This window comes from Colobus angolensis, unplaced genomic scaffold, assembly GCF_000951035.1.
Source record: "Colobus angolensis palliatus isolate OR3802 unplaced genomic scaffold, Cang.pa_1.0 Scaffold134, whole genome shotgun sequence".
Taxonomy (NCBI): domain Eukaryota; kingdom Metazoa; phylum Chordata; class Mammalia; order Primates; family Cercopithecidae; genus Colobus; species Colobus angolensis.
The window spans coordinates 1,272,197-1,292,060 of record NW_012114422.1 but is presented as its reverse complement, the minus strand read 5'-3'; the positions used below and the strand labels follow the sequence as shown (position 1 = coordinate 1,292,060).

Genomic DNA, 19,864 nt, shown 5'->3' with positions numbered 1-19,864 from the left:
AGCAAAAAATTTCTCAAATGCTTTCCAGCTCTAACAGCCTGCTACTAGGCTTGTATATGTGATGCTTTCTATATATGTCTACGGGAAACCATCTAATGTCAAACATTTCTTTTCTGGCCAGCTGTGGTGGCTCACACCTGTCATCTCACCACTTCAGGAAGCTGAGGTAGGAGGATAATATGAGCCCAAGAGTCAGAAGTTGCAGTGAACCGAGATTGTGCCATTGCACTCCAGCCTGGGCGACAGAGCGAGACTCCGTCTCAAAAAAAAAAAAAAAAAAAAAAAAGTCACCTATAGTGAGATGTGGGCCATTTTGCTATTAGCCTCGCAGGGCATTTTGGCAGTAAATGTATCTCCCATCACTTCTCCATTACAAGAGTCAAACTCTGGTGCCTATGAAATTCCTGTCTTTTGTTTTCTTTTTTCTTTTATTTTCTTTTTTTGAGACAGACTCTTGCTGTGTCACCCAGGCTGGAGTGCCCTGGGGTGATCTCCACTCACTGCAGCCTCCACGTACTGGGTACAAGTGATTCTCCTGCCTCAGTCTCCCAAATAGTGGGGATTATAGGCGCCCACCACCATGCTCAGCTAATTTTTGTATTTTTCATAGAGATGGGTTTTCGCCATGTTGGCCAGGATGGTGGTCTCGAACTCCTGACCTCAGGTGGTCTGCCCACCTCAGCTGCCCAAAGTGCTGGGATTACAGGTGTGAATCACCACTCCCAGCCTGAAATTTCAACAGTCATGAAGGAGATAGAAGGACAAGAGGTGAAGACTGAATAGAGTGGCCGGACGCAGTGGCTCATGCCTGTAATCCCAGCACTTTAGGTGGGAGGATCAATTGAGTCCAGGAGTTTGAGACCAGCCTGGGCAAGATGATGAGACCTCATCTCTACAAAAAATTAAAAAATTAATTGGGTGTGATGGTGCATGCCTGTAATCCCAGCTACATGGGAGAATAAGGTGGGAAGCTCACTTGAACCCAGGAGGTTGAGGCTGCAGTAAGCTATGATTGCATCACTGTACTCCAGGCTGGGCGACAGAGTGAGACCTTGTCTCAAAAAAAAGAAAAAGAAAAAAGAAAGACTAAATATAGCCCGCCCCTCCCCCTCCCCGTGCCCTGCCACCCAGAATCCAGAAAGAAAGAAAAGTAGGAGAAAATTCAGTGAGAGAGGAAGGCATTTCTCTGTAATGGAAATGTAAAAGGACCCATAAATCTTTGCCCACTGTGAAAATAATCCCCCAAGTAGACCTTCTAGGGTTGTAAATAGGTCGCTAGTTCACTGATAGGGTTAGCTTGCTATCCTCTGTATGATGGTGCAGCATTCAGATGTTCAGTGTGTGTACTTCTCTCTTCCTAGAACTTGGTGGATAATATCAGCCTCTGTCACTTACCTGTCTATCTCCTATCGTACCTAACATATTGGCACAGAAGTACCCTCGTGTCTTTGCTCACGAGGAAAGCCCCCTTGATTCAGGGATTGCTGCCTGTTTTATTCACTACTCTAACACAGTACCAGAATATAGTAGATACTTAACAGCAGGTTCCTGAATGAAGGAAAGAATAAATAAGTCTACATATATTGAGAATTAATACTCAAAACATTTTTATAGTTAGGGAACATGATCAAAAACACCTATAGAACACACGTTCCCCAGTCTATATAAAAATGTAACCTGTGAAAAAATAGCCTGTAAATTGAGGTTATAACATGAAACATGAATGAGAGTAGGTAAACCGAGGAAGTTCCTTGTGTGAAATGCAATCAGAAAGGCAGAGAGTCACGTGCTTTCAGTACGTATCCTGATAAAGGACAGAAGAAATATTTAGAATGTTTTATTTATTTTCTTCGCTGAGACGGAGTTTCGTTCTTATTGACCAGGCTGGAGTACAATGGAGCGATCTTGGCTCACCGCAACCTCCGCCTCCCGGGTTCAAGCAATTCTCCTGCCTTAGCCTCCCAAGTAGCTGGGATTACAGGCATGTGCCACTATGCCTGGCTCATTTTGTATATTTTTAGTAGAGATGGGGTTTCTCCATGTTGGTTAGGTTGGTCTAGAACTTCCAATCTCAGGTGATCCACCCGCCTCAGCCTCCCAAAGTGCTGGGATTATAGGCGTGAGCCACTGCGCCCGGCCCAATATTTAGAATTTTTAACTGTTACTTACTTATATCCTGTCTACATTGGCACTGGCTTACACTAGCAGATAGAACAGAAAATCATTAGCATAAAAATAGAAAGCTAAACACTGAGTCCTTAAAGTGATAGCAGAGATTCCTTATGCCAAAACATCTGGGGTGAGGAAACTGCAATTGAACATTTCTACGTAACTCTGGGCTTTTGGACAAACATAATAATCAGGAAAATTCATCTTGTGGAAAAAGAATTCATTTTATTTTAAAATATAATACAGTTTCTTTAAAAATCAGAAGGTAAAAGTTGTTTCTCAGAAGTGCTCCGGGGACGCCCCATGGCAACATGGGCACATCATTTTTGAAGTGATAGATGTTAGCAGTGTCTGTAGTATTCTCCCCCGTCCTCTCCAGAAATAGGACTAGATGTTAATGCTGGGCTCTGTAACTCAACCACATAGGTCCAGAGACTTGGCAATATTAGCAAGTGTCTTCGTGTTCTATGAATAGGATATTGCACAAGACCCGGAAATTGCTATAGCACCCTGTTTCGCCCAATTTACCCAATGATAGGAGCGCTTTGTACATGATGTCTTCTTGGAAGGGTGCACTTTCTTGTAAAGAACACCACACAAGACGTCAACAACTGTGATGGACTCTCATCCCTTCTAATATCACAAGCAGAATTTGTCGTAGCGGTCAGGTGCGGTGGCTCAGGCCTGTAATCCTAGCACTTTAGGAGGCCAACGTGGGTGGATCACTTGAGGCCAGGAGTTCAAAACCAGCCTGGCCAACATGGTGAAACCCCGTCTCTACTAAAAATACAACAAATTAGCCAGGTGTGGTGGTGCGCACCTGTAATCCCAGCTACTTGGGAGGCTGAGGTAGGAGAATCACTTGAACCCGTGAGGCAGAGGTTGCAGTGACCCAAGATCTGGCCACTGCACTCCAGCCTGGGTGACAGAGCAAGACCCTGTCTCAAAAAAAAAAAAAAGAGTCCGCCGTAGTTGGCAATGGAAAAGAAAATTTTTGCCTCCAGAGGGATAATAGTGAACTTTTCAGCCCTTTTTGGTCAATAAAGAAATTAATTCTCCCAGTCAATGCTGAGAATTGGTGGGAATTTTCTCCTGTTTTATTGTTGTTGTTGTTGTTTTTCCTGTTGCTGTCATACATTTAAAGTTTACATGTTACAAAACCATAATTTATTGTTATTATTTTTTCTCAAAACAATTATCTTTTAAGGAAATTTTTAAAATAAAGCCATGTTTTACATTAACAGAAAAAAAGATTGGATGGGAATTTTATAGAGTATGTCTTTCGATTAGTATGTTTTTCAGGCTTTTTTACAGGAGTATATTTTTTCTCCTTACTTAGATATTTATTCCCGTGACATACTGAGGACACCCATTACTCCGTCTTCACCAGACAAAACAGATGAGCCTCCAAACAAGGTGAAAGCCCCTAAAATCTCTTCCGCATCTCTCTCAGCCACACAGCATGAGTATTAAGGAGAATTTATTTCCATGGTTTTTAAGTCATGAAATCAGCTAACTGACTTTTCAAGAAAATCAAAACATAAAAAATTCAGGTTTAAAAGTCATCCAACTGGTATTAAATGTCTCAACGCGATGAAAGATGTGGAAAGAAACTGGACTTCATTCCTTGCAATTCTATAATTCATAGCCTAATCTTAGGACTGAGACAGCAACACTGCACGCTTGAACATGTACCGATTTGCTTCTGCTAAAGTCAGAATGACCTGAATCTCTGTCATCAATAAATAAATCTTAGAACAAACAGTGCCACATGCTGGGACTACGCTGAAGGAGAAAGAGGGCCAGCCTGGTGTTGGACCAGTGTGTCTTGACCTCAGCACTACGGACATTTTGAACCCGTTAATTTTTTTTATGGGAGGCTATACTGTTCAGCTAGATACCATTTGTGATCATTGAAAACTTCGAGGCGCATTGCCAGTTGTTCCCTGGAGGGCAAAACTGCCCCAGGTTGAAAACAACTCCTGTTCTATTCCTAACTCTGTCCCAACTTTCCTAAAGTACTTGGCTAAGTCACCCAACTCTTCGTTATTTGCAAACAAGTGGATTGAAGCAAAAAATTTCTCAAATGCTTTCCAGCTCTAACAGCCTGCTACTAGGCTTGTATATGTGATGCTTTCTATATATGTCTACGGGAAACCATCTAATGTCAAACATTTCTTTTCTGGCCAGCTGTGGTGGCTCACACCTGTCATCTCACCACTTCAGGAAGCTGAGGTAGGAGGATAACTTGAGTCCAAGAAGTTCCAGACCAGCCTGGGCACACACACAAGAAATGAAAAATTAGCTGGGTGTGGTGGCTCACACCAGTAGCCTCAGCTACTTGGGAGGCTGAGTGAGTCGTCAATATGCTACTGCATTTCAGCCTGGGCAACCGAGCAAGACCTTGTCTCAAGTAATAATAATAATAATTTTTTTTCTCTCTTTTTTTTTTTTAAAGTCCTGATCTCTAATTTAAAGGAAAAAAAAAATCTCCTAGAACATGTCCATGTTAGACCATCCAGAATGCTAGGCAGGGTTTCTGCCTTCAAAGAGATTGTCTTATAATATCATGAATCAAACTAGAATTCACACAGAGTGTCAGGAGAGAAGGTTAGGCCAATAACAGAAATGTGGAATGCAATGTGTGCTATGTAATACAATAGGGAATGGTGGGGCTGATGGTTAACTAGAAAGAACAGGCTTGCCTAAAACACAAAGCCTGTCTGCTGACCCTTTATGGCCTTGAGTGGTTTTACAACCTCCATTCTGACCCAACCAATATCTGCTAGTTTCTCTTCCCCCAGAGAGGGTAGTAACAGATCACTGACCAGGAATGGAGTAAAATAACAGAAACCAATGATAAAGCCTAACCTCAATTCCTTATTTTAGAAACCTTTAGTTTCATATCCTATTTGGAAAGAAAGATTTGCTTTCTCCTAAAATTCTGATGCTTTTGTAGGGGCGACACACAAAAGGATTTATTATTTTTTTTTTTTCTGAAGTAAAGATAGTGTGTTTAGATGAAGGCCTGGAAAGCCTTTAATCCCAAAGATATTTTTACAACAGGTTGACTTCAGGAAAAATTCAAACAGAACTTCTAGGAGTTTTCATTGTGAATTGAAGAAAATATGTCCCATGGGTAAGTCTGAGCTCTGCAGTGACTCCCAGAGCACTCCTGGCCAGGCCTATTTTCTATGACGTTGCCTGGATACAAAATACTGTGAAAAACTGGGAAATGATGACTTGGCCTCTTACACAGAGGATAAGAACAGTTTGGTCTAACCATAAGCCAATTTCCTTTAAAGGAGGTGACACTAAACCAAGAGCCTTTTTTCTTTTCTATTACTAATGTTACGAAAATGCTAGAATATTATAGTGTGACAGTGATGGGGAAGCTTTGCTCTATACTTTCATGGAAAAGTAAGTCTCCCCATGAACTCCAACCAACACTAAAACAGAAGGACTACTGTCTCAAAAGGAAATTTTACAGTGAAAGAATCTCGACATCCTCTGGCCCTCCAGCTTTCCTTGTGGAATTAATAAACTGCAGATGTCTTCAAAGTGAAGAAAAAGCCAGTCATGCTTCTTTGTCTTTCAGCCCACGAATGTCATAGAGTTTGGAATCAAATCTCTATGTGACATCAAATATTACGCAATGGGAGCAACTACTTGAAAATGAGATGTTATGATTGGGGGAATAAAAGAGTTTAATTGTAAACCAGTCAACTTAGTCTTGCAAGTGTTGGTTAAGAGCCGCTTAAACTGTTTTTTTTTTTCCTCCTTCTTCTTAAAATAGACAGAGTATAGTTTGTTTACAAAAGAGAAATGGAAAATGTTCTCCCCTTTAGCATGGGTGCAAATGTGAAGGGGCCGCATGCCTCTGGAGTGAGTAAGGGCTTTGCCGGCTGACTCTTACTCAGGGGTGCTCACGTATACCAAGTTGTTCCTCTATGCAGCAGAGACACAGCCCACATGATTTCTGGAGGAGGAGTCACTTGGAAATTCCTTCATGAAGGAAGGAAAAAATGTGTTGGAAGCTGAGAAATAAATCACATGTTGCACTGTTTCTGCCTCTAGAGATCGCAGCTCGGGCTCAACTTCCCGACCTCTGAGCAGGAACAGCAATCCCAACCGGACTGGGGACAAACACGATTCCAAGCTGCCCCTAGGTCCCCTGTAGGAAAACTAAAAAGAGGCTGACCTCCCCACCCTCAAAGCAGTGGGCTCTCAGCTGGCCATGCCTTGTCATTTTGGCAGGCCTATGGCCCTGGGGTTCCAAGGCTGGGCCCCTTCTCCCTCCCCTACACTTCTCCCTCTCCTGGGCCAGTATCAGTTAAGCTCCTGCCCTGATCCCCAGCCAAAAGGCAGGAGAACCAAGCATGCCCCCTGTGAACCAGACTGGTAGGAGAGGCCGTGTCAGCTGACCCATGAGTTTTCGCTTGGCCAAACTTGAGTGGAGTTCCTGAGCCTCCTCCTAGGCCTGCCTAGTGCTTTCTTATGAAATCCAGTGTTAGCAGAGAATCCTACTCAGTCTAGCAAACAACCCCCATCCTTGAGATGTGATCACCCTCCATATCTGATCGGGTGTCTCATTCTCTGTCATCCCCCACATGATGTCCTCAGCAAGAATCCTGTTAGGCTGGGTTAGCCAGAATCCCCCTGACCGTGACGTTTCCGCTTAGGAATGTTCCATCCACTGACCTCCACGCTGCTCCTTGGCTACCAATTCCTACTTGCCGATGCTGTGTCTGAGCGGCACCCCATCTCTCTTCCCTCCGACGAGTCCCCGTTGCAGGGGTCACTTGACCTAACTCAGTCCTGAATGAAGCCTTCCTGCCCATACTGTACCAGGTGTCACTGAATATTTCTTTCTGAAAACACCCATGGCAGCAGCTCATATCACAGGAAGCCCTTGCTAAGGTAAAATCCCCGCAAAGGGCTGCGCCTCGGTTCACTCCTCCACTTGCACTTGCCCGCCCAGCCTCACTCGGCCTCCGCATCATCTCCCAAAACATTTCTCAGAGTGTGCTTCCCCAGACGTCCCTCACCAGGGCGTCTACAGATTCCCAAGTCCCTGAGTTCGACTTTTTCCTTTAGGTAATTCTTATACCCAGGAAGTCCGAGAAACAATGGTCTAGACAGTAATTCCCAATGGCTGTGGGTGTAAAGTGGAGGAGGTGGAGGGCTGGGGGTAGGGAAGGCAGCAGGCAATGTGGGATCTGAGAGAGGGACGTGAGTGGTTTTAAAAACATTCAGCATGGGAATCCAGGCTCACTTTGGAGAACCAGGCATCGTCCAATTATTTAATAGAACAAACTGTAGCAGGCAAACTCCATGAAAACCTCCTGGGCAGGCCTAGTGACCTGCGCTCCTCCCGGGAACTTCCGCTCCTGAGTCCAGGCCAGGACTGCCAGAGAACCTTGGGGATTCTTTCCTGTTCATCGAAAGGGGGTGTGGCTTTTTAAAAGGTAGAAGCCTTGATCTTTAACCGTGATTCCCAAACCTGGCTGGCACAAGTCTCGCCTCTACTTTTAGCTCGCTCCACGCCCTAGTTTTGGAATCACTGACATAGCCTGAAGGCTGTGGCAGGATTTGAACAGTTTTCGTGGCCAGCATCTACTACGCTCTTTTTCCCAGCCCCCTCACCTCTGCCACTCTGGCCACAATGATATCACTGTAACACCTGCAAAGGGCTGAGTGGAAACCCAGGTCTCCTCACCAAAGCCCTCCAGGTCAGTGAGGCATTGAGGCCAGAGTCTGTGGCTGCGAGGAGCAGGCTTAACTCCTCTGGCATGGAGGAGATCCTGCATATTTTTTCTTGAATAGATGGTCACCTGCTATTTTATTTTCACCTGACCAATTCTGTGCCTGCCTGCCTGCTCTGATGGTTCGGTGGAGTTCTGATGCTCTGTCTCCAGCTAATTCCCTCAACTGTTAGAATCAAAGTAGTAGTTTTTTCATCCATCCATCCATCCATCCATTTATTCACTAATTCATGCACTTGAACCTTTTAAGATAGGAGGGATAGCTTTGCCTAATGACTAGGAACGTGGAGGCAGACAGACTCGACTAATTCAGGCTCAGGCTGTGTACAGGTTAACTTCTCCCGGCTTCAGTTTCCTCAACTGTAAAATGGGGATAATGACAGCTCCTACTTAATGATATTGTTGCAGGGATTAAAAGAATGATATGGCAAGGGCTTAACAGTCACTTTGTATTATTATTTCAGACACTATGCTAGAAAAAGAGATCTATAAAAAGCATATGAAGACAGGGCTCCTGGCTAGTACTTGGCAGTGAAAGCTGGTCTGAATCAGCAGGGGGCTGGGCAGGTGGGCATGAATGAATAGATAAGAACCCTTTGTAACTACCCACATCCATTTCTATGTAATCACTGTGCAAAGTTCTAAAAGCCAGTTCTTTATCTTACCTACATTAAATAGCCATTCCCCACCCTTAATACTACATATACCACAAATCCTTTCGGAAAACAATTTTTCTTTTCAGAGTTAGACCAGAGGTAAATGTCAGCTGCAGCTGAATTCTCATAAAATCCAATTTAGTGGCATCTGAATGAAGTTTGTAAACTTCATAACCCTTTATAAAAGATTCCCCAGGCTGGGCGCGGTGGCTCACACCTGTAATCCCAACACTTCGGGAGGCTGAGGTGGGTGGATCACGAGGTCAAGAGATCAAGATCATCCTGGCCAACATGGTGAAACCCCATCTCTACTAAAAATATAAAAATCAGCTGGGCATGGTGGCGGGTGCCTGTAGTCCCAGCCACTCAGGAGGCTGGGGCAGAAAAATAACTTTGACCCGGGAGGCGGAGGTTGCAGTGAGCTGGGATTGTGCTACTGCACTCCAGCCTGTTGACAGAGCAAGAGTCCGTCTCAAAAAAAAAAAAATCCCCCAAAACAAACCCTCATACACCAACCCTATCTAAACCACCACTCAGACCTCACCCTGCTTTCTCTCCTTTACCCTGCTTTATTTTCTTCGTATCACTTATCACCATCTGTTATGTCATATGTGTATTTATCTGTTCCCTCTACTCAGATGTTAGCTCCATAAAAGGTATGGAGTACCCACAGTGTCTAGAGCTGTGTCTGACACATAGCAGGCATTAGTAAATATTTGTGGCATGAATAAATTAGCTGATACATCATTGAAGATAGTCCAATAGCCTTGGAAATTATTTACAGGCTGTAAATCTTCCTCTCCTAAGAGATCACCCGCCAAAGAGCCATCGGAACATAATTACAGCTCTTGCCTTTATGAGATGCCTTTTCTCATTCAGCCTCTCTGGGTATCTTTCTCCAGGGCTGTGGCCCTTTCTTATTTAATCACAAGATCTTAACAGATACCAGCAGGATTGCAGCAGCTACTTAATCTGCCTCCCCAAAAAGTGCAGTTCCGCCTCTCCCTATATAGAGATAGCCAGCCCAAACCAGCTCAGAACTTTTCAGTGTCGCTGCTCTAACACCGAACTAAAAAGAAATCAGAACTGAGAGTTCTGCCCCAGAGTAACGTCTGCTTCTGGTTTCGATTTTCAAACAGCCTGAGAAGCTACTCCATTGAGAAGAACTTGCTTCAATCCATGGGCTATCTTATCCTTCCTCACCAACCAACCCCAGGAGAAGAAAGACCACCTTCTCCCACTGTCATATTTACATGGGGCAAGGTCAGAAATTAGTTTTATAACTAGGAGAAATAAAAGTAATAAAAGCTTAAAGACAAGGTATTTCATATACTAGGAAATGAAAAACTTATGAGCAATACCACACTTTGCCCTACCAAATTAATTTTATTCCAAACACAGTTTTTTTGGTTTTTCTAATTTAAAACAAGCTTTGGGCTTTGCCTAGGGAGTTAGTACATTTCTTTTCTTTCTTTCTTTCTTTTTTTTTTTTTTTTTTTGAGACAGAGTCTCGCTCTGTCGCCCGGGCTGGAGTGCAATGGCACAATCTCGGCTCACTGCAACCTCTGCCTCTTGGGTTCAAGCAATTCTCCTGCCTCAGTCTCTGGAGTAGCTGGGATTACAGGTGCCTGCCACCACGCCCGGATAATTTTGTTTGTTTGTTTGTGTTTTTGCACTCCACCCAGGCTGGAGTGCAATGGCGCGGTCTCGGTTCACTGCAACCTCCACCTCCTGGGTTCAAGCGATTCTCCTGCCTCAACCTCTCGAGTAGTTGGGATTACATGTGCCTGCCACCACACCTGGCTAATTTTTGTATTTTTAGTAGAGACGGGTGTTTGACCAGGTTGGCCAGGCTGGTCTCGAACTCCTGACCTCGTGATCCACCCACCTCAGCCTCCCAAAGTGCTGGGATTATAGGCATAAGCCACCGTGCCCGGCCGGGAGTTAGTACATTTCACAACGTAAGCTAGGTCTTTTGCTTTTTCTAATTCTATAGCCCCCAGAACAACCTCTCACTTTCAAGTTTTAGCACCCTGGCCCTCAACCTGAACACACACACACACACAGAATAAACCTTGGCAGGTCTGGGCTCTGTGTAAGAGGATTTTAATATACCTGTGTAAAATCCACGTGCTTCCACTTAAAGAGTTCAGTGGCCTCTCACAATTTAATGAACCTCTTTCAGCCACATTTTTCTCATCTGTGAGTTGAAGATAAGACTGACTGACTCATAGTTGTTATAAAGATTAAATGCAATTATAAATGAAATAGTTTTAGCATAGTCCCTGACACACAGTAAACCTAGAAAAAAAAACATTAGCTATTTTGTTGTTTATCAGGAAACTGAAGTAATTTTTTCTTAATTATATCAAATTTGCCCTATAGCTACTATTTATTGAGGAAGTACCACAGTCCCCATTATAAAGATTAAGAAATTTGCCAAGAGTCGCCCAAACAACAAGAAGCAAAACTAAAATTCTACCTAATCTCATGATTGTACAGCTGGCCACATGCCCACACCTCTTACACAAGAACTGGAATACATTTCCTTCTAGGTATATTGTTAGGCTTTTTGTTATCTCCTTCTCACAATGAGGAAAGAAAGAGACCCTCTCATATTGTTTTGTACTCAGTACCTGTTTTAAGAAAAAAACAAGGAAGTAAAACCAAAAACAGGCAGCCCGGCACCAGGCCCAAAACCAGGCCTGGGCCTGCCTGGCCTAAACCTTCTCAGGCTGTTTGAAAATCTAAACCAGAAGCAGATGTTATTCTGGGGCAGAACTCTCCGTTCTGATTGCTTTTTAGTTCCGTGTTAGAGCAGCGACACTGAAAAGTTCTGAGCTGGTCTCCTCTCTCTTCTCTAACTCATGACTTAGAAACCGATGTTATTCGTAGATGCCAGACACTGTATAGAAGAACACTGTGAAACTCCCTGCCCTGTTCTGTTTCTCTCTGACCACCAGTGCATGCAGCCCCTGTCACGTACCCCCTGCTTGCTCAAATCAATCACAATGCTTTCATGTGAAATCTTTAGTGTTGTGAGCCCTTAAAAGGGACAGAAATTGTGCACTCAGGGAACTCGGATTTTAAGGCAGTAGCTTGCCAATGCTCCCAGCTGAATAAAGCCCTTCCTTCTACAACTTGGTGTCTGAGAGGTTTTGTCTGTGGCTCGTCCTGCTACAACAATACAGCAAAACAGATGCCTTGCTTGAGATTTATATTCAGAAACTGTTTCTAACTTTGTTCTGCATTGGTGTGGGAGTATATATAATGGTGGTTTTGCATGCATAAGTACATATATTTGGAAGGCAGAAAGAATACTAGAAATGCAAATTCTGAGACAGATAATTATGGTCACTGTATTTCAGACATTGCAATTTTCATCTCTAGTAGTTCAAGTTAAGATTTTAAATTATCTTCCATGTCCCTACTAACATGCTCAAGTAATTCTCCACCTTCTTGAATCTATAGAATATAATTCTAATACTCAGCAGGGCATGGTGGCTTATGCCTGTAATCCCAGTACTTTGGGAGGCTGAGGGGGGCGGATCACATGAGGCCAGGAGTTTGAGACCAGCCCGGCCAACATGGTGAAACCTCGTCTCTAGTAAAAAGACATAAATTAGCTGAGCATGGTGGTGTGTGCCTGTAATTCCATCTACTCTGGAGGCTGAGGCAGGAGAATCACTTGAACCTGGAGGCGGAGGTTGCAGTGAGCTGAGATCGTGCCACTGACCCTGTCTCACAAAAACAAAACAAAACAAAACCACACACACACGCACTTTTTTTAAAGAATTGTAATTTTTTTAAAGCATTTAAAAAAATGTTTAGAGAATTATAATACTTGTTTTACTGTCCATGTCTACTGATTGTGTGCCATTTCTGGGTCAGTTTCTATTGTTTTCTCTCTACATTATGGAGGCAAAATCCTTCCCTATGAATTGCAAGTGTTTCCCCTGGTTGGTGGGAACATAAACTCTTTCTAGTCCTGCCTCAGGTAGTTCTCTCACTCAGTTCTCAGCTGAAGATTCAAGGGGAACTCTCTGTAAGTCTCTGAAGTGCTCTCTGTCTCTCCTCTCTCTTCTCTCTTCTTTCTTCTGTCTTCTCTCTTCTTTCTTCTCTCTCTCTCTCTGTGTGTGTGTGTGTGTGTATGTTTCTCTCCTCTTGGTCCATTAGTAACCTTGGCGTCTCTAAACTAACCTTGGCATCTCTAGACTCCCACCTGCACCTCTCCAACTCTCGGAGACCACAAGGATCTGCCTGGGTTCCCTTTTCTTGCATTGCAGCATGGAAATGAGTCTTTGTAGGCATTAAGCTGGAAACTCACAGGGCTTACCTCATTTATCTCCCATCTCTTAGAGGTCACTGTTCTGTGCCAGCAAAGTCCAACATCTGAAAACTACTGTTGCACGTATTTTGTTCTAGTTGTGTCAGGTGGAAGGGTAAATCTAATCCCTTAGCATAACGAAACTATAGTCAATTCCAAACTACAGTCTATTTAAGGATGAGAATTCTGAGGCCTGGAGAGGGTAAGTAACTTGCCCAGGTCACCCACTAGTAATCAGTAGATCTGGGTCTCTAATCGGCTTCTGCCTGGCTCCAGAATCCCAGCTTTCAAATACCATGCTCTGCTGCCTTCCTGTGAGCTCAGCCTTGAGTTCCACATTTCTCTACAAAAAGGCATGAGCTTTGTGAGAGAGGTTTGTTTCTCTTGTGTTCTGACATTTGTATCCTGACCCCTTTGCAGCTTAAACCCAAGTTGGAACTAGGGAGCTGTTCCGGAGAGCCGAGGTGGACAGATTCCACATTGGTGGCCCATTACCAGTAAGCTGACATGACAGCTGCAAGGTGCTTTGTAAATGGTAAATGTCATCCATGTAAGAGCATCATAAATTCACTTGTTCACTCATTCATCCAATACACATTTATTTAGAGCCTACTATATGCCAGGCACTGTGCTAAGTGCTGGTCTTACGGCACTGAACAAGAGTGACATGGAGTTTGCTATCCAGTAGAGAGAGAACAAATGATTAAGTAAATAGAAAAGAACATTTCAGATGGTGGTAAATGCTGAGTTACATATAGCAGGTGTGTGGACCAGCACATACCCTGAGTACTTGTCTAAAACACAATTCTAACATCTATATGCTCACACAGAATCCTTTTCCCATTCTTATGCTCACATGAGCTCCCTAATAAGAAGGGGTTTGAAAGAATAAAACAGAGTAGTAAGATAAAGAGTGACAGGGAGAGGCTGCTCTAGGCTGGCTGATCAGACATGGTGAGGTCCAATGACAAGATTTTACATCCATTGTAGTTTGAAGGAAGGAGCACTCCACGCAAAGGGAACAGCAAATGTAAAAACTATGCACTACCTGTTTTTCCTCCTGGGCATGTGTGTCCACGTGTGCATACATGCGCGCGCACACACACACACACACACAAATCTGAAAACTTGTCAATATCTTTTATTTCTACATGTACAGATTCTTGAGGATGGCACTTTTAGGAACTCAAGGGTAGGGCCAGGATGCCAACAGATCAGGGTCCCAGCCTCAACCCCTCTGAGGCTAAAGTCTACTCTCTCCTTCTCAAGGTCACTGTGAAGAGCAAATGAGATGAGATATAGTCTTTTCATATATCTGGCCCATTGCAGAATATAGGCATAAGTGACTTCCTATTCAACAGTATAAAAATGCTTAAAACTTTTACCTAGGGTGGAGCTTATAAAAGGTAGCAATACACTGATATTGAGAATTCTTTTTTTTTTTTTTCAAAATTAGGAGGAAAAATCACTTCTATTTCAGCAGAGATAATTGATCATTCTACCTATATTTTGTTTCCTATAGGTAGTCAGAGGCTTTTAGTATAACATAAAAGTCAAGTGTACAGGCCTGGATATAAATGAGCTGACTCTGACACACACCTGCTGTGTGACCTTGAGCAGATTACTAAACCTTTCTGAGGAAAAATCGGACCCATCATATGGAGTGTGTGTGAGGATCAAGTGGGATAATGAATGCAAAGGGCTGGGCACAGCCCTCAGCACATGCTAAGTCCTCACCAAGCGATAGCCATTGGCTGTCTGCAAAGGGAACTTTCATTCTTCAGCCTCTGGGAAAATCTTTCCACTCTGACATTTCCTCTAAAAATAACATTTCATGTTCCTCATGAAACCAAGAGGCTCCTCTGTCTCCTTTCTCACCCTCATTCCCTCCGAATGGCTAGTTGGATGACTGCAAAGTGAGGAAGAGCAGAGTCCATACTGAACCGGGCAACCTGCTCCCAGTGCCTGAGGGGTGGGGAGGTGTCACTGCCCACAGGCGCTGTGAGCCTGGGACTGCCTGGGTCTAGCCCATGCGGGTGTAGGCATGGAGCACAGCCAGCCCAGGCAGCTGGGAACTGTTTGCTAACAGGCCAGGAGCAGCAGATGCAAAATGAGGGCTCGTGTTTGCACAGGCCATCTCCATAGTAACAGCAAAGTCAACAGGCAGGACATTCCTTAAGTTGTAGAAAACCCTTCTGCCCCTACCCTGCGCTTCAGGTGAGGGAAGCGGTCCCACACTGAGCTGTAAGTTGATCCTCAAAGGCCAGAACTTTAGTAGAAAAGCCAAAAAGAAAATCCGGGCCCAAAATACACAAATATTTTGGACACACATACAGCTTATTCCCAGATGGTTAAAAAAAGTCTGTTTCTGAAATGCACAGGTGATTTGACCAAGGTGTGTGTACTGGTTAGTTGGTGGAAACTAAACTAATTAATGATCGGGATTCCCAGCTGAGGATGGGGAGGCACACTGCTGAGTAAAAGAGCAGAGGCGACGGAGGGGCAGGAAATCATGCCTTTTTCTTTACAGAGCTGACGCAGGGTCGGCCTTCCACTGCAAGACAGTAAACTATGCGGTGGAATCTGCAGGACAGAGAGATAATGTTCTAATTATTAATAAAAACACCTCCTCCAATGACCTGACCATCAGGCCTAAAATTCCCATGTTGTTCACTCTTTCAAGTTTAAGTCACTGATGGCCTTCGGTTCAAAAGTCAACGCTACGGGGAAATTAACTATTAGCAGCTGTTATGCCATCACTCGATTACTTTCTCAGAAAGCGCTTTGAAGCGGGGACTTGAAGGACTGAGCCACAGGACAGGTAAGTTTTGTACAGGAAAAGAATTGGCAGAGGGTGCAGGGTGTGGCTCAGAGGGCAGGCCTCAGTGCATACCACAGTGGGAGCCAGGAAACTTAAAGAGACTGGGTGCCCAGCAAAAGTCAGGGGGATGGAAGATGGGAGGAAGGAAAGATTGAAAAAGTAATCAAGACCAGCTTCATAACTGGCTTAGAATTTACCTTCTTCTGTTATGCCTAACAATTCCCGTCATCATAATATCAGAGTAACCACGTGCTCATTCAGTCTTTTTTTTTTCCCCCCTCACTCCGTCACCAGGGCTGGAGCACAGTGGTGTGATCTCGGTTCACTGCAACCTCTGCCTCCCAGGTTCCAGAGATTCTTGTGCCTCGGCCTCCCAAGCTGGGATTACAGCTGTGCACCACCACGCCCAGCTAATTTTTGTATTTTAGTAGAGACCGGGTTTCGCCACGATGACCAGGATGGTCTCGAACTCCTGGCCTCGAGTGATCCGCCTGCCTCTGCCTCCCAAAGTGCTGACATGACAGGCATGAGCCACCACACCCAGCCTCATTTCGTCTTTATACTCAGCAGGCGTCAGAACACCAAGTGCAACATAGCTCAGCATGATGCATGGTGCCCCGAACCTTAGAAGGACCCTGTTAGGACAGGACCTATCGTATTTTCTTTGTTCAGAATTATGTATGTCATAAGTTCAGAAAAATATGAAAATGTCCAGGTTCAGATAGACTGTACGTGAACTCCATCTCTAGAAATGCACACAAATGCCCAAAATGAGTGCCAGGATGAGTTTAGGGTGGGGGGCTGTCCTCTTCCCATCATTGCTGTCATCTGAGGGCCCCACTGTGTTTTCAATAGGTCTAAAATAAATATATAATGGTATCCCAGTATTGTTTTCCTGCTTCCTAACTGGTTCCTACCTCCAGTCTCTACACAAAAAGCCTGAGTGATCCTTTTAAAATACAACAGATCATAAGGAAAACCTTTTAACGGATTCCCATTCCACTTGGGATGAAATCCAAAGCCCATGCCTTGGCCCACAAAGTCACACATATTGTGGTTTCTCTGACCTCACCTCCTTCCTGCACTTTCACCCCTCACTGTGCCCCAGCCTGGCTGCCCTTCTCGCATTTCTCCAGCATCCGCAGTGCACTCCTGCCTCAGGGCCTTTGCACTTGCTATTCTCTGCCTGGAATATTCTTCCCCCCTGCCCCCCAGTGAACTGCATGGCTCAGTTCTTCATTATGATAGGTTGGTACAAAATTGCAATTACTTTTGTGATTATATTTGGGTCTATGCTCAATTGTCACCTTATCACCACTTCACATAAAATGGGATCTCCCTTCCCCGCTACCCCTGACCACTTTCCTTTTTCCTCTGATTTGCTTTTCTTCATGGGATATAACAGTTTCTTCTTTAGCTCACAGCACTTCACGGTACCTGACACATTAAGTATATATTTTTTGGTGTATTTGTTTATTTTCTAACTTTCTCTAAGTATCATAGCCTTCAGGAAAGCAAGGACTTTAAACCATAGATGAGAGTTTTGAGGCCAACCCATTGCCATGCTGAAATAGATAAAGCATAAAATGAGGAAGACCTCAACTAGGCTGGTGGCTGTAGGTTTGGGGAAGAAACACACACACAAGCACAGACTTTGGAAAGGACGAAAACATAAGATCTGGGGACAGACTGGATAAGAGGCAAGAGGGGGCTGGGTGCAGTGGCTGATGCCTGTAATCCCAGCACTTTGGAAGGCCGAGGTGGGCAGATCACTTGAGGTCAGGAGTTTGAGACCAGCCTGGCCAACATGGTAAAACCCTGTCTCTCCTAAAAATACAAAAGTTAGCTGGGCATGGTGGTGCGCACCTGTAATCCCAGCTACTCAGCAGGCTGAGGCAGGAGAGTCACTTGAACCTGGGAGGCAGAGGTTGCCGTGGGCCAAGATCACGCCACTGCACTCCAGCCTGGATGACAGAGTGAGACTCTGTCTCAAACAAAACAAAACAAAACAAAAGCAAGAGGGAGAGGGTGCAGAGAGGTTTGAAGTTTTAAGCCCAGGATCTGAAACCATCCTGTCCAATATGGTGGCCACTAGCCATACTTGGCTACAGAGAACTTGAAATGTGGTTAGTCTCTGAATTGAGAGGTGCTGTAAGTGTGAAGTAAACACTTCCAAAGCCTGAGTAAGAGAAAGAATGTATGCAGAATATCACAATGATTCAAACACATTGATTACATGTTGAAATAACATTTTGGATCTGCTGAGTTAAATATATTATTAAAATTAATTTCACCCATTTCTTTATATTTGTGTTAATCTGGCAACTAGAAAATTTTAAATTGCATATGCACCCTGCACTGTATTTCTGTTGGAGAGGCCTGGTCTAGAATATAAACAACGGTACCATTTGCAGAAAGAAGAAAGCAAAGAAGAGGAGGGCCTAGTCTTAGTAACATGCAGGAGGCTAGTGTGAGGCCCTCCCCTCCCCTTCCCCAAAACTTTGAAATATGGGAAATAAAACTGGTTTTTGGGAGTTGGGGTGAGGAATAAATAATCATATAATAGTTCACAGCTGAGATATACAACGGAACCTTAAAAAGCTAGAATAGTTTCCAGTGCAAGAGAGTGGGACCAGAACCTGCCAGAGTGTATGCAGGTGTGTATTTATTTATTTAGAGATGGGGTCTCACTATGTTACCCAGGCTGGTTTCCAACTCCTTGGCTCAAGTGATCCTTCCACCTCAGCCTCCCAAAGTGCTAGGATTATAGGCATGAGACACCACATCCGTCCCAGAATGTATTTATATAGTTACAGAAAAATATGCAGGGGGCATCGGTCGGCAACGGAGAATGGTAAAAAGGATCTCATCAAAGGCAAACATGGGAGTGCCTATCAAAGCGCTGTCCAGGGAGTCCATGTCTGTGCAGACTGTCTTATTCTGATGCCGGTAAGCAGAAGACCCCAATAACTGGAGTGACCATCTAATTTACTGTACCCCTGTAATCCCAGCACTTTGGGAGGCTGAGGGGGACAGATTAGTTGAGGCCAAGAGTTTGAGACCAACCTGGCCAACATGGTGAAACCTCTACTAAAAAACACAAAAATAGGCCGGGTGCAGTGGCTCACACCTGTAATCCCAGCACTTTGGGAAGCCGAGGCAGGCGAATCATGAGGTCAGGAGTTCGAGATCAGCCTGATCAACATGGTGAAACCCCATCTCTACTAAAAATACAAAAATTAGCCAGGGGTGGTGGCACACGCCTGTAGTCCCAGCTACTCAGGAGGCTGAGGCACAAGAATCACTTGAACATGGGAGGCGGAGGTTGCAGTGAACTGAGACTGCACCACTGCACTCCAGCCTGGGTGACAGAGTGAGACTCTATCTCAAAAACAAAAAATAATAATAATTTACTGTCCAAATCAAGCCACATTGACTGCAAAAGGGGCATTATTAATCACTGTGCTAGGACAGCAAACCAGGACTGTCCCAAGCATCAGAGCATGTGACCACCTACCTCAACTAATTCATCCTAAATTTTTGCTCTCACTACAGCCTTCAGATTATGCCAGATGTGCCTAAGACATACATTTTTAAATGTACTAACATTACTAAAAACTGAAATGCTTCTTTACAATTGATGTGGGCATTAAATATCAGACTTTTTTTTTTTTTGGCTCCTGACCTGTTATTAATTTGATAGTACATCTTATACACAATAACATCTTGCAATCAAGGATATAAAGTAATTTGTCTTCCCACGTGGTATGGCTTGAAGGAAAATTCATGGGTGGGAGGGTAGAAATGCCCTGTCACTAGACAATTGACCTCCACCAGAAGGAAAATAAGCAGGTATTCTGGCTTTAAGCATTAGTCTCAGCCAGGCACGGTAGCTCACGCCTGTAATTCCAGCACTTTGGGAAGCTGAAGCGGGAAGATCACCTGAGGTAAGTAGTTCAAGACCAGCCTGGGCAATATGGTGAAACCTCGTCTCTACTACAAATACAAAAGTTAGCTGGGCGTGGTGGTGCATGCCTATAATCCCAGCTACTTGGGAGGCTGAGGCAGGAGAATCGCTTGAACCTGGGAGGTGGAGGTTGCAGTGAGCTGAGATCGTGCCACTGAC

General features: G+C 44.2%; 1 protein-coding gene across 1 annotated transcript in view; it reads right to left on the bottom strand.

Annotated features, from left to right (window-relative positions):
- MYOF (myoferlin) overlaps positions 1 to 19,864 on the bottom strand; it is a 177,463-nt gene that overhangs the window by 124,932 nt on the left and 32,667 nt on the right. The window lies entirely within an intron of this gene.